Below are 14626 nucleotides of genomic sequence, written 5' to 3'. Positions count from 1 at the left end.
TTTACCCCATGCCTGTGTCAACTTACCCCGGTGTGGGGCAAATTGTCACAACCTCAACCCAGCCACTTTTTTGTTGTATAACTTTGATAAATAAAAAGATAAAGTTTATTTCATTTACTCTAATTGTTGTCTGAATGTTTAAGTTAACTCATGTTAAGTTTGGTGAGAATCAATGAATTCTAAATATGTTTAAAACATCAAAATCTGAAAACTGTGACAACTAGCCCCACCTTCCCCTAGGTGTATTTTTGTCTCAAGTCCAAAAGCTTGGCTAGGCCAAATAGGCCGAAGCCTTTTGAAAATGCTCCCTGCCTTTCCTATTTGGGCACGCTACGTCATAGTAGGCAAACCCATCGTTTGTTATGATGCTGCCTAGGTAGGTGATCTATCTTCAGCATTTCCGGTCCATCTTTTTTAATTTTTATTTCTTAATTTCTCTCATCTGTCTTATGTAGAACTAAAAGTTAAAACTTAGTCTTTGACTCACTAGGCCAGCCACACTATGCACATCAGCCTGCACATCTGCCATGACATCGTGATGACTATTTGACCACGACTCGTGGCGTCTGCGATATTGGCCGGGTCTTCCCGTCATTGAAGTGGCGCAACGTGACATCAAAGAGTCTTGTAATTCATTGTGTGAGTGTTTGTGTTGGTAGATACTAGCACACAGTGTGTTCTTGGTTGTAGCATCGATCATCAAGACCAATGTCTGCACCATCGATCTAAAAGTAAGGACAAAATGTTTGCCTTGGGTCTACATGGTTACACACACGATCTCTCTCTCTCCTCTCTTTCTCTTTTTTTTCTCTCTCTCTATTTTAATATTCACACATTTTCTTTATTATTCACGACATAATGTATTTACTATTAACGCAGCTCGCTTTAAACAAACTTTCAAAGTACTCCCTCTCACACAAACACACACTCAATACATAGACACACACTCCACACATACACGTTGTTTCACACCCACGGATTTACACAGACCCACACATGCATCTAAGTCTAGCTATTCAATCCAGATTTCTTAACAGCAATGGGTGCTGTGATCTAAAAGGCAATCCAGATAGAAGACTCCACGCTCCCCCAGAATAAATAACTTCACAAAAACTATGATTAAATGTTGAAGACAGGTTTTAAAAAAACACAGAGCACTGGAATCTGGAGAGGCGAGAGCAGAGCTTGTATTAAAGACGAAGAAAGCAATAATTAGGTGATTCATCATATTAATTTGAACGTTAAGTCTGTCACACGCTGCGCTCGCGTGTCATCAATTCTTGTAAATATTTAAATGAAGTCGGCTCCAAGTTATAATTTTGCAATAGGAAATATTTCATGTTCAGTTTTCTGTCTAGCAAAGGCAAGTGCATCAACTCTTCTTTAAGTGTATGTGGAGATTGAAGCAAAAATAAACATTTAATGTTTCACATCGATCGATGGTTTTTAATATACAATTAGCCTAATAGTGTTTTAGCTGCAATTTAAAAGCACTTTTTGCTTGGGGGGAGGAGGAGGGGGGGGGTTGAAAAAAACAACTACCTGACGTCTTATATCTGATGTTGGCCATACATCAACCAATACATGTTTCTGCATGGCGAGATTATTATATCTTACCGGCTTTCAGAGACTTAGCTTACGTTTTTAGCGGCCCCCGAAAGGGAAAAGACGCTATTAGTTTTGTGCAAAATGTCTGTCCGTCTGTCCGTCCGTCCCGTTTAGATCTCGTAAACTAGAAGAGATATTGAAAATCCGACTTCACAATATTTTAGACCATTCAAAGTTCTGATGCAACGGCTACTTTTTTTTTTCTGAAAGCGAAAATTCTAATTTTTAAAATTAATTATGCAATCAGTTTTTTATAAGAAAAAGCTAATTAGTATGCATTATATGTTAGACCTAATTTAAGACGAATAGTAATCTTATAAACAACATTTTCGTGAACAATTTTCTATAAGCGGATTTTTTTTTTTTTCTTTGTTTTTTTTGAGCATTCGAATATGAGATTGAGCCTTTTCAAAACAATTAACTTATTTAGTTCGAACCGAGGGTCCCGGGTTCGAATCCTGGTGAAGACTGGGATTTTCAACTTCTGAGTCTACCCAGCTCTAATGGGTACCTGACATTAGTTGGGGAAAAGCAAAGGCGGTTGGTCGTTGTGCTGGCTACATGACACCCTCGTTAACCGTAGGCCACAAAAACAGATGAACTTTACATCATCTGCCCTATAGACCACAAACTAGTTAGGCCAGGTTCACATCTAACTTTACATTCACTTTCACGTATCCTTTGATCTGCGGGACGGTTGGGGCACTACACAAGATCTGTTAACCTTCTTTCTCAATCTTATCTCTCATTTGTCTTTGATATAATTTCATTCGGATTTTCTTTCTGAAAATATTGAAGCCTACCTGGGTGGACCACTGGTCGTGCGGTTTGCGCACTGGACTGTCGTTTGGATTTATCGACGATCGAAGGTTCAAACCCTGCCTGCTCCTATCCCCCGTCGTCCTGCGGGAGGTTTGGACTAGGAAGTAAACTATCTTCAACTCTGAAGGATTATCCGAATTATGTAAAACATTTTACTTCGGGGGCCGATTTTGAGTTTGTGTTTCCACACAAACTGTCTTTTGTAACCTTGTTTTTTTCAGTTTCCTTTTTTGTTGTTCCAAAGCTTCGCGTTCTCTTCCTTCTCCATTTCAGCCTCTAAATATTTAGTTGGATTATTTTTTTATTTAGTTGGATTTGTGTTTATTTAGTTGGATTATTTTTTTATTTAGTTGGATTTGTGTTTATTTAGTTGGATTAGTTGTTTCTTTAGTTGGATTAGTTGTTTCTTTAGTTGGATTAGTTGTTTCTTTAGTTGGATTAGTTGTTTATTTAGTTGGATTAGTTGTTTCTTTAGTTGGATTAGTTGTTTCTTTAGTTGGATTAGTTGTTTCTTTAGTTGGATTAGTTGTTTCTTTAGTTGGATTAGTTGTTTCTTTAGTTGGATTAGTTGTTTCTTTAGTTGGATTAGTTGTTTCTTTAGTTGGATTAGTTGTTTCTTTAGTTGGATTAGTTGTTTCTTTAGTTGGATTAGTTGTTTCTTTAGTTGGATTAGTTGTTTCTTTAGTTGGATTAGTTGTTTCTTTAGTTGGATTAGTTGTTTCTTTAGTTGGATTAGTTGTTTATTTAGTTGGATTAGTTGTTTCTTTAGTTGGATTAGTTGTTTCTTTAGTTGGATTAGTTGTTTCTTTAGTTGGATTAGTTGTTTCTTTAGTTGGATTAGTTGTTTCTTTAGTTGGATTAGTTGTTTCTTTAGTTGGATTAGTTGTTTCTTTAGTTGGATTAGTTGTTTCTTTAGTTGGATTAGTTGTTTATTTAGTTGGATTAGTTGTTTATTTAGTTGGATTAGTTGTTTATTTAGTTGGATTAGTTGTTTCTTTAGTTGGATTAGTTGTTTCTTTAGTTGGATTAGTTGTTTCTTTAGTTGGATTAGTTGTTTCTTTAGTTGGATTAGTTGTTTCTTTAGTTGGATTAGTTGTTTCTTTAGTTGGATTAGTTGTTTCTTTAGTTGGATTAGTTGTTTCTTTAGTTGGATTAGTTGTTTATTTAGTTGGATTAGTTGTTTCTTTAGTTGGATTAGTTGTTTCTTTAGTTGGATTAGTTGTTTCTTTAGTTGGATTAGTTGTTTCTTTAGTTGGATTAGTTGTTTCTTTAGTTGGATTAGTTGTTTCTTTAGTTGGATTAGTTGTTTCTTTAGTTGGATTAGTTGTTTCTTTAGTTGGATTAGTTGTTTATTTAGTTGGATTAGTTGTTTATTTAGTTGGATTAGTTGTTTCTTTAGTTGGATTAGTTGTTTCTTTAGTTGGATTAGTTGTTTCTTTAGTTGGATTAGTTGTTTCTTTAGTTGGATTAGTTGTTTCTTTAGTTGGATTAGTTGTTTCTTTAGTTGGATTAGTTGTTTCTTTAGTTGGATTAGTTGTTTCTTTAGTTGGATTAGTTGTTTCTTTAGTTGGATTAGTTGTTTCTTTAGTTGGATTAGTTGTTTCTTTAGTTGGATTAGTTGTTTCTTTAGTTGGATTAGTTGTTTCTTTAGTTGGATTAGTTGTTTCTTTAGTTGGATTAGTTGTTTCTTTAGTTGGATTAGTTGTTTCTTTAGTTGGATTAGTTGTTTCTTTAGTTGGATTAGTTGTTTCTTTAGTTGGATTAGTTGTTTCTTTAGTTGGATTAGTTGTTTCTTTAGTTGGATTAGTTGTTTCTTTAGTTGGATTAGTTGTTTCTTTAGTTGGATTAGTTGTTTCTTTAGTTGGATTAGTTGTTTCTTTAGTTGGATTAGTTGTTTCTTTAGTTGGATTAGTTGTTTCTTTAGTTGGATTAGTTGTTTCTTTAGTTGGATTAGTTGTTTATTTAGTTGGATTAGTTGTTTCTTTAGTTGGATTAGTTGTTTCTTTAGTTGGATTAGTTGTTTATTTGGTTGGATTAGTTGTTTCTTTAGTTGGATTAGTTGTTTATTTAGTTGGATTAGTTGTTTATTTAGTTGGATTAGTTGTTTCTTTAGTTGGATTAGTTGTTTCTTTAGTTGGATTAGTTGTTTCTTTAGTTGGATTAGTTGTTTCTTTAGTTGGATTAGTTGTTTCTTTAGTTGGATTAGTTGTTTCTTTAGTTGGATTAGTTGTTTCTTTAGTTGGATTAGTTGTTTCTTTAGTTGGATTAGTTGTTTCTTTAGTTGGATTAGTTGTTTCTTTAGTTGGATTAGTTGTTTCTTTAGTTGGATTAGTTGTTTCTTTAGTTGGATTAGTTGTTTCTTTAGTTGGATTAGTTGTTTCTTTAGTTGGATTAGTTGTTTCTTTAGTTGGATTAGTTGTTTCTTTAGTTGGATTAGTTGTTTCTTTAGTTGGATTAGTTGTTTCTTTAGTTGGATTAGTTGTTTCTTTAGTTGGATTAGTTGTTTATTTAGTTGGATTAGTTGTTTCTTTAGTTGGATTAGTTGTTTATTTAGTTGGATTAGTTGTTTCTTTAGTTGGATTAGTTGTTTATTTAGTTGGATTAGTTGTTTCTTTAGTTGGATTAGTTGTTTCTTTAGTTGGATTAGTTGTTTCTTTAGTTGGATTAGTTGTTTATTTAGTTGGATTAGTTGTTTATTTGTTTCATTCCTTTGCACACGTGGAAATGATAGAACTTGTTTTCGTTGGAAAGTATTTTTTTGACAAACTGAAATTACCTCCCTCTACAAATGTAGTACACGTTATATCTCTCACTTCTCATTCTCTGATCAAGTTGAAACTTCGCACATCAGCTCATTTGTCGAACGAATCAATATGAAAAAAAAAATTAAAGAATCAGTTAATTAATGAATCTTTATTATTTACTTTTTATTTTATATTAAAAGTTTCAATACCCTATATTACCTTTGTTTTTTTAAAGTATTTTTTTTTAGACTAAGCTTGTTTTAAATAGAAATACGCTTAGCTATGCCTGTACTTGTACATAGATATTTTTTTTTATTTCTTTTATTTCAAGTATCTTTTTAATTCACTTTTCAATGCAGAAATAAATTCGATTTTGTCTACTGAAATAATAGATGTCGCATAGACTCTGACTGACTCTTTGATGAACGAAATCAATCTCTCCTAATCTCAGCGGCACTTCTAATATCTGATCTTGTGCTATTGAGACTATAAACCAAGAGGTCATCGCCACGTAGTGATGTTGATTGTTGAAAAACATATCAAACTAGCAAGGACGTGGAAGGGTTTGATTCAGTCTTTTATTTTTCATTCATCAGTTAACAAACAAAATCAACAGGCAAAAACAAAAACAAAACAAAACCCCACACAAAACACCAACAACTGTAGTAAACACAATCCCTTATACATATTGTAATAACTGAAGGGAGGCAACTCTACGAGATATAGGTGTTTATTTACACGAGGACATCACATACATGTAGGACATCTGCTTGAGCACAGCAACTTCATCTCGGCTCTAGACTTGGGCGGAAATCGTTCTCTTCTTCCTCTCTAATGTCAACATACTTCCTAGTCTAGTCACTAATAGTGCGCACCTTCTGAACTAAACTAATAGTGCGCACCTTCTGAACTAAACTAATAGTGCGCACCTTCTGCACTAAACTAATAGCGTGCACCTTCTACACTATCTTGGATGGCGGTGTGCATGGCAGGGTTATAACAATATAATAAGACCTAGCACAATATTGACGGGACTATCACTAGTAAGTGTGGTTTTAAAGTGCTCATAGCTGTACAACCAGTCTCACTTTGCTGTGTACAGAGTAATATTACACACAATGTTATTAGTTGTGTGTGTCAGTGTTGTGCATAGAGCCAGTGTTACAGTGTGTATGTGTATATTTGTGTGTTTTGCATTGACGCAAATACTCCAGTGTTCCTTTACGTGTGTGTGTGTGTGTGATCTACAGGGTCCAGTGTTCCAATGCGTGTGTGTGTGTTATATTGATATTCAGTATTCCAGTGTTGTCATCATTGGTTTGATGGTAATAGACCAATTCATATTTCATAGCCAATTATTATTGATACTGTAATCTCCACGGGGGACATTAGACTGCTTCCAAATAATCTGGTCAGCGTTAGCGGGATAAGTGGCCTAGACTATTGACCAGTCCTTCCATCTCCTCGCTCTACTTTCTTCATTTCTTTCTCTCTATCCTTCTCTTTATCGTTAGATGTCCATTTTTTTCTTTCTTTTTCTTCTCTCCCTGATTCTTAATCACTTTTTCATACCTCTGACTTTCTCTCTTTCCACACCAAGAACTCTCTATCTGTCTGTCTCTCTCTCTGTCTGTCTCTCTATTTGTCTGTCTCACTGTCTCTCTTTATATACATATATATATATATATATCTTTCTCTCTGACTCCGTCTCTCTCTCTCTGTCTCTGTCTCACTGTCTCTGTGTGTGTGTCTCTCTCTGTGTCTTTCTCTCTGTGTCTCTCCCTGTCTCTCTCTCTGTCTCTGCCCCGCTGTCCCTGTCTCTCTGTGTGTCACTCTCCGTGTCTCTCTCTCTGTGTCTCTCTCTGCGTGTCTCTCTCTGTCTTTATCTCTGTGTCTTTTTCTTTCTCTGCCTCTCTTACTCTTCTTTTCTCTTTCTTCTTTCATGCCCATTATTCTCTCTTGTTCACACCTCTGATTCTCTGTCGCTCTCTTTTCATATCTTTGATTCTCTCTCTCTCTCTCTCTCCACTACCGAAACTTACATTTGTTTTTCGTTTTCTCTCTCTCCTGTTCCTAATCTCTCTCATTATCACTTTCTGTTCTGCTCTTCTAACCTCATTCTTCCTTTATCCTTCATAGAAATATCTTTGTATTAGATCTACATCTTGACGTAAGGTAAACCAGTTAATCTTGAACTTTACTTCAACTGTGTTGCGTTCTTCTGTTATTGTAGTGTAACAAAGGACAACTCATAATTAGAATGTAAAATAAAACACATGTTCAAACTTCTTGTGTGGGCCCTTTATATCCACTCACCTCCGGGTCATTGCATCTGATCCCCACATTAAACGATTGCACTTAATGTTTCCAAATATCAGATCAACGAAAATAGAACTTTTCATTTGATGACATTGTCATAGAAGAATGGAAACAAAAGCCATGCATTTTTCTTTTTATGAATAACCGCTTACATAAAAGAAATACCTTTACAACATTTTGAAAACTACGCCCACACTGTGACACGCTTATGCCAATCGTTCACCTGTTATCACGTACGGTCATCAAATGTCTTTAGAGGGAAATCCAAAACACAAAGACAATAGCTAGAGAACAAGGCGGGAACTCAGAGAGATAAACAATAATAGCTAAACAATAATAGCTAAACAATAATAGCTAAACAATAAATCTAACAATGCTACAGATCTGGTTTGTAATGAAAAATTTAAACATTTACACGTTATTCGTTTATCGTGTTAAGTCATGAATTTCAACAAGTGACCATCAATGATGTTTATTAAGTCACTGGTGTTAAAAGAAACACGAGATCTAGATTCCAGTGGTACACGTGTAGTACAATGGTGCATGACTGCATTCAGTTCAACATTTGGGTTGTCTAATGTCCCTCTAAAAGGACTGTTGTCTTGGGTCTCTCTAAAGACTGTTGTCTTTGTTCTTCTAAACAGGACTATTGTCTTGGGTCCTTATAAGCAAAATGTTGTCTTGGGTCCATCTAAACAGGGCTGTTGTCTTGGATCCATCTAAACAAAGCTGTTGTCTTGGATCCCTCTAAAGCTGTTGTCTTGGATCCCTCTAAACAGGGCTGTTGTCTTGGATCCCTCTAAACAAAGCTGTTGCTTGGGTCCCTCTAAACAAGGCTGTTGTCTTGGGTCCCTCTAAACAAAGCTGTTGCTAGGGTCCCTCTAAACAAGGCTGTTGTCTTGGGTCCCTCTAAACAGGACTGTTGTCTTGGGTCCCTCTAAACAGGACTGTTGTCTTGGGTCCCTCTAAACAGGACTGTTGTCTTGGGTCCTTCTAAATAGGGCTGTTGTCTTGGATCCCTCTAAAGCTGTTGTCTTGGATCCATCTAAACAGGGCTGTTGTCTTGGATCCCTCTAAACAAGACTGTTGTCTTGGGTCCTTCTAAATAGGGCTGTTGTCTTGGATCCCTCTAAAGCTGTTGTCTTGGATCCATCTAAACAGGGCTGTTGTCTTGGATCCCTCTAAACAGGGCTGTTGTCTTGGGTCCTTCTAAATAGGGCTGTTGTCTTGGATCCCTCTAAAGCTGTTGTCTTGGATCCATCTAAACAGGGCTGTTGTCTTGGATCCCTCTAAACAAGGCTGTTGCTTGTGTCCCTTTAAACAGGGCTGATGACATGGGTTCCTTTAAACAGGGCTTTTGTCTTGAATCATGTCAGTGACACAATGCTTTTAGCAGTTCAAACTGTGACGACAGTCAAAACACAATTTATAAATAACGATTTCTATTTCGAATACACCTTTAATGATCGCGGATCAATAGCTTGACTGACTGATCGATGCTAGAAATCAGACAGCTAGTACTGAACTCAATTAGGTTGACTTTTAGAGAAAAAGCATTATACAGAATTAGTTTTTTTTTTCACGAAATAGGTCAATTTTTTCAGCCCACTTCTACAACTAGGGTTCTTTGTAGGTTGGGCTGCAATAGCTCTAATGCAATTAGATGTGATGACATGGAGGCTATTAGCATAAGTGATCAAGTATGTCTGTCAGTGCATCCACGGTTAGGTTTATTTTATATAGATCTTGTTTGTTTTTCCTTCCTTTAAATATATATATATATATATAAAACTTAGCAGAAGTATAACGTTTTATCTTCCTTATTTCTACATTTCTGTTTTATTAGTTTATACCAGACAAAATTATTCACTTCTGATCTATCTGCTGTGGTTTTCGGCCTGAGTGAACTTTAAATTAGTGAATGGCTATTTATTGTAATTAAATTGGTGTAGCATTGCATGAATGATGAGATGGTTGATGTCGTTAGATCAGTGGCAGTGCACGTGCTAATTACTGCTCATGTGTAGATCAAGAAATGTGTGTCAATGAGTACGCACTGTCTGTGTGAGTAGCCAAACTAAGCTGCGAAGACGTTCATCTACTGACCACTTAAAAAGCACGTGAGTCTAACGTTGTCATTAAAAGGATGTCCTCTCCCCTTCCTCACATACCTCCTCTCTCACACACACACACTCACACACACACATTTCTTGACCTCAGGGGAAAATACCCAGGCTGACTAATTTCAATCATAGACCCTGAACGACAGGGAGACGATTTCACGATCGGGAAAATCCGACCAGGCGAAAAAAAGATTGACGCTGGCTTCAATTGCTCATCTCTGTGGATAAATTTTACTCTGGGGGGAAGGGGGCGTTATGGAGGTGAAAAACACGAGATGGGGTAATAGGGGGAGAACTTCACTATCACAGTAATAACAATTTAGCAGCATGTTCATATATCCGACATTTACAGCAAGCTTACATTACTAGTGATAAATTACCTTGAAATACAAATGTGATGTCTTTCTACCGTGAACAAAATCAAATACATATACATACTAGATAACTATAGCCATACTTTGGAAGTAGATCTAAATAGACTATAGAGAGATGTTGAGGAAAGCTGATATGCAACCACTGCCTTAATTTTGGAAGGTCCCACACTGCACTCATTTCTGCAGTGCCCACCCTATGGACAAAAGCTTATATCAAACTCACTCTGTCTGTTTGTATATCTGGTTAAAGGTTTGATTATGTTATTTCTCCCACACCCATTCTCGGATCAAGTTGAAACTATTTATTTATTGGCATAGACTAGAGATGAATTAATATAAAAAATTAACCAATTAGTCAGTTAATTACTGTTAAGTAATTGTTTTTTAAATACCAACAAGGGAAATAAATTCTTCCGAATTCACAGATACAGCTAAACATGTAGGATTTCGTCCCCTATGATAATTGAACACGTTATTTCTCCTACATCCATTCTCGGATCCAATTGTAACTTTAAACAATTATTTATTGTGCCAAACAAAACACGAAATAAATTTTAAAAGTAACCAGTTCGTCAACTAATTATTGGTAATTAATTATTTTGTTTGATATCAAACAAGGGAAATAACTTCTACATTACTGAGAGATACAGTTGTAAGTGCAGAGCTCTTTCTTTTAGATAAGCTTTTTTTTCCAAGGGGTTCATTTTTCTTATGATAATGTAAATAATATGAATGCTACCCCTGTTAGAGCTATTACACTTTTAAAGCGGATAGTTTCTTTAGTAAATAGAGGCGGTCCACCCCATTAACGTCATTAACCAAACGAGTCCTATCATTGTGTCCTGCAGGATTGTATTATAAAGGTGGTTAATGAAACCAATTACTGCGAGACTGATCAGTGCATGCTGTTATCATTTGATAAGTGCTATTAAATAGCTCTTGAATATTCTTCCATATATGTAGGCTCTTTGTATTTACAGAAGCAAAATGGATTAATAGTTAAGTTCCCCTTTCAGACCTTGCGATCTATGCGGCAGATGTAAAGGTCATCTGTTCTGTGGCCAACAGTTACCAAGGGTGTCATGTGGACAGCAAAACGACCAACCACCTTTTCTTTTCCCCAACTAATGTCAGGTACCCATTAGAGCTGGGTGGGCTCAGAGGCGCCCTAAAGATCCCCTTTAATAAGAAGAGTGTTATTTATCTATCTGTCTGTCTGTCTGGCCGTCTCTCTGTCTATCTGTCTGTCTATCTGTCTGTCTATCTATCTATCTATCTATCTATCTATCTATCTATCTATCTATCTATCTATCTATCTATCTCTGTGTATATGTATATGCTATCTTTAGGCGATTAAAAGCTTATCATGGTAATATGAACGCATTGTTAAACTTGAAACGCTCTGTTATTACTGCTGATTACATTATCATGACAAATGTCTCTATAAATCTATTTTATTTGACATTAAAAGGATTCAATACTATCAACTTCATTTGTTTTTTCTTTATCATATTGGAAGAAACGGCAATGCAGAGAGAGAGAGAGGGGGGGGGGGTAGTTTGCGTGAAATTGTGTACGTAGCAGACACTCGCCAGACATTTTGCTGGTCTGTCTAATCAATGGAGACCGTCAGACGTGCTCAACGAACTAGCCGGCACGTTCAGCAATCTTCAGACAGTAGGTGTGTGTGTGTGCGCGTGTGTGTTTGCATGTGACGCAGTCCGTGAGTTGGTCTGTGTAATGAGAATGTTGGAGAGTTGACCAACCCTCTGGTCAGTGTTGACTTGTCAACTTAGTCAAGTTTTAGAGGGGCGGTATTGACTTGTCAACTTAGTCAAGTTTTAGACAGCGGTATAGACTTGTCAACTTAGTAAAAAAGTTTTAGACAGCGGTATAGACTTGTCAACTTAGTCAAGTTTTAGACAGCGGTATAGACTTGTCAACTTAGTCAAGTTTTAGACAGCGGTATAGACTTGTCAACTTAGTCAAGTTTTAGACAGCGGTATAGACTTGTCAACTTAGTCAAGTTTTAGACAGCGGTATAGACTTGTCAACTTAATCTAGTTTTAGACAGCGGTATAGACTTGTCAACTTAGTCTAGTTTTAGACAGCGGTATAGACTTGTCAGCTTAGTCAAGTTGACAGCGGTATAGACTTGTCAACTTAGTAAAAAAGTTTTAGACAGCGGTATAGACTTGTCCTCTCTTTCCACTTAGACATTATTTACTCGCTGTTAACATTATTATCTGTTACATTCTGATTATTATCTGTTACATTCTGATTATTATCTGTTACATTATTAGCTCTTACATTTCACAGGCCACGCCTCACCCTCACCTTGGCGCTCGTGTCGTTGGAGAAGACGAATGAAGAAGCAAAAAAAAAAAGAACCCCGTTAGGGGTGCCTAAGGTGGGGGTTGGAAGAAAGTCCCAACAAACATGTCACTCTCCACACACTTTTAAAAAAGAACCCCGTTGGGAGCCTAACGTGGGGGTTGGAAGGAAGTCCCAACAAACATGTCACTCTCCACACACCTTTCCTGAATGGGCCTTTTTTTTATGAAGGGCACATGCACGGCTGATGTGGTACAGATAAGGAACATGGGGGAGTTTCCTGGTGTGCTCGGCCTTAGGCCTCACTTCAAATCCGAGCGTCCTGGGATACGAGCCATCGATAATAGGGATGTAACAATTTACATCCGCTATGATTTTTCTCAGACAGAAGTTTGTTCAGATAGGCAGATGGAGGCCTAGAGTTCCCAGAGTCTTAGACTTAATTCTAAGGACAATTACTGCTAGCATCTAACATAAGTCTGAAGTTCATAAAGTTTATAGTTTCTCAGTGAGGTTAGGAAACAGAGATTTTCATCAATGGGGGATAGAAATATATCAAACTTTCTGCTGTGTCCGGTACACATAAAGTATTGAGTTTAAGGTATAAGAAAATGTTTACATAAAGTATTGAGTTTAAGGTATAAGAAAATGTTTACATAAAGTATTGAGTTTAAGGTATAAGAAAATGTTTACATAAAGTATTGAGCTTAAGGTATAAGAAAATGTTTACATAAAGTATTGAGCTTAAGGTATAAGAAAACGTTTACATAAAGTATTGAGTTTAAGGTATAAGAAAATGTTTACATAAAGTATTGAGTTTAAGGTATAAGAAAATGTTTACATAAAGTATTGAGTTTAAGGTATAAGAAAATGTTTACATAAAGTATTGAGCTTAAGGTATAAGAAAATGTTTACATAAAGTATTGAGCTTAAGGTATAAGAAAATGTTTACATAAAGTATTGAGCTTAAGGTATAAGAAAATGTTTACATAAAGTATTGAGCTTAAGGTATAAGAAAATGTTTACATAAAGTATTGAGCTTAAGGTATAAGAAAATGTTTACATAAAGTATTGAGCTTAAGGTATAAGAAAATGTTTACATAAAGTATTGAGCTTAAGGTATAAGAAAATGTTTACATAAAGTATTGAGCTTAAGGTATAAGAAAATGTTTACATAAAGTATTGAGCTTAAGGTATAAGAAAATGTTTACATAAAGTATTGAGCTTAAGGTATAAGAAAATGTTTACATAAAGTATTGAGTTTAAGGTATAAGAAATTGTGCACTTTTGAGCAAATGAAAATCAAATTTCTAAACTTTTTCGCTTGTGACACAAATAATCTTAGTATGGGGCGCGTTGGCTCAGTGGTTAAGCGCTTGATTTCCGAACCTGGGGTCCTGGGTTCGAATGTCGGTGAAAACAATGGAATGTCGGGATTTTGAGGGCGCCCCTGAGTCCACCCAACTTTAACGTGTACTTGACATTAGTAGGGGAAAGTAAAGGCGGTTGGTCGTTGTGCTGGCCACATGAAACCCTGCTCGTAAACCGTGGTCAAAGAAACAGATGACCTTTACATCACAGTGTGAGTAGATAAACGTGTATTATTATTACTTATTATGACACTATTCATTCAAGATAATCACACTGGCACAAAAGACTCACAGACACATTCAAACCTATTCACGGATGAGTTCCCACAGCACAGGTCACTCACTACCAGGCACCATTTAGTTTCACGCTTGTATAGATTTGTTACTTCCACGTGGAGGCTTTCAAGCGCTTTAGTTTTCCTGAGTCTCCTCGGTTATGGGATCGAGCGTCACGCTCAAGTGAATTTATCGATAAACATTCGGCCTATCGATTAGAGGCTGTGACTGAGCGTGCATTGGCTTCATTAGAGCTGTATTTTTTTTTCCAAAGGATAATTTTAAAAAAAAGGTTCAAGAATAAATAATTAGTTGAGAGTCTGACTATTGCTATGCCAGACTATTTTTACACAGCTTATCTCAGTCTGTCTGTCTGTCTGGTAAAAAAGTTTATGCACTTTATTTCTTCCACAACCAATCTCAGATTAAACTGAAATTTGCACAATTATTTCTTTTACCTGACAACGCAAGAATCAATTTAAAAATTAACCAATTAGTTCGTTAACTATTGGTAATTAATTTTTTTTTTATCTTGATTAAGGGAAAGAACTCGTACTTGACAGATGTAGTTGTGTAAGCTGAATTAGTCACGTGGAGGACTCTTTGAGCCCTGAGTGAACTTTTTTTTTCTACATTTAAAAAGCTACCACCAATTC

The 14626-nt window shown here is 36.1% G+C and overlaps 1 protein-coding gene across 6 annotated transcripts in view; it reads left to right on the top strand.

Moving 5' to 3' along the window:
- Positions 1–14626, top strand: part of LOC106053917 (cAMP-dependent protein kinase type II regulatory subunit-like) — a 112066-nt gene that overhangs the window by 62593 nt on the left and 34847 nt on the right. Inside the window, exon 2 of one of the 6 annotated variants that reach the window (XM_056025806.1) lies at positions 491–731. The exons of the other annotated variants lie outside the window; for them this stretch is intronic. The gene's annotated coding sequence lies outside the window, so the exon portion shown is untranslated. The remainder of the gene's footprint in view (positions 1–490; positions 732–14626) is intronic. 6 annotated transcript variants of the gene reach the window in all.

Source organism: Biomphalaria glabrata, chromosome 1 (assembly GCF_947242115.1).
Source record: "Biomphalaria glabrata chromosome 1, xgBioGlab47.1, whole genome shotgun sequence".
Taxonomy (NCBI): Eukaryota; Metazoa; Mollusca; class Gastropoda; family Planorbidae; genus Biomphalaria; species Biomphalaria glabrata.
Note: the sequence above shows the minus strand (reverse complement) of the source record. Positions and strands in the feature narration are given on the sequence as shown.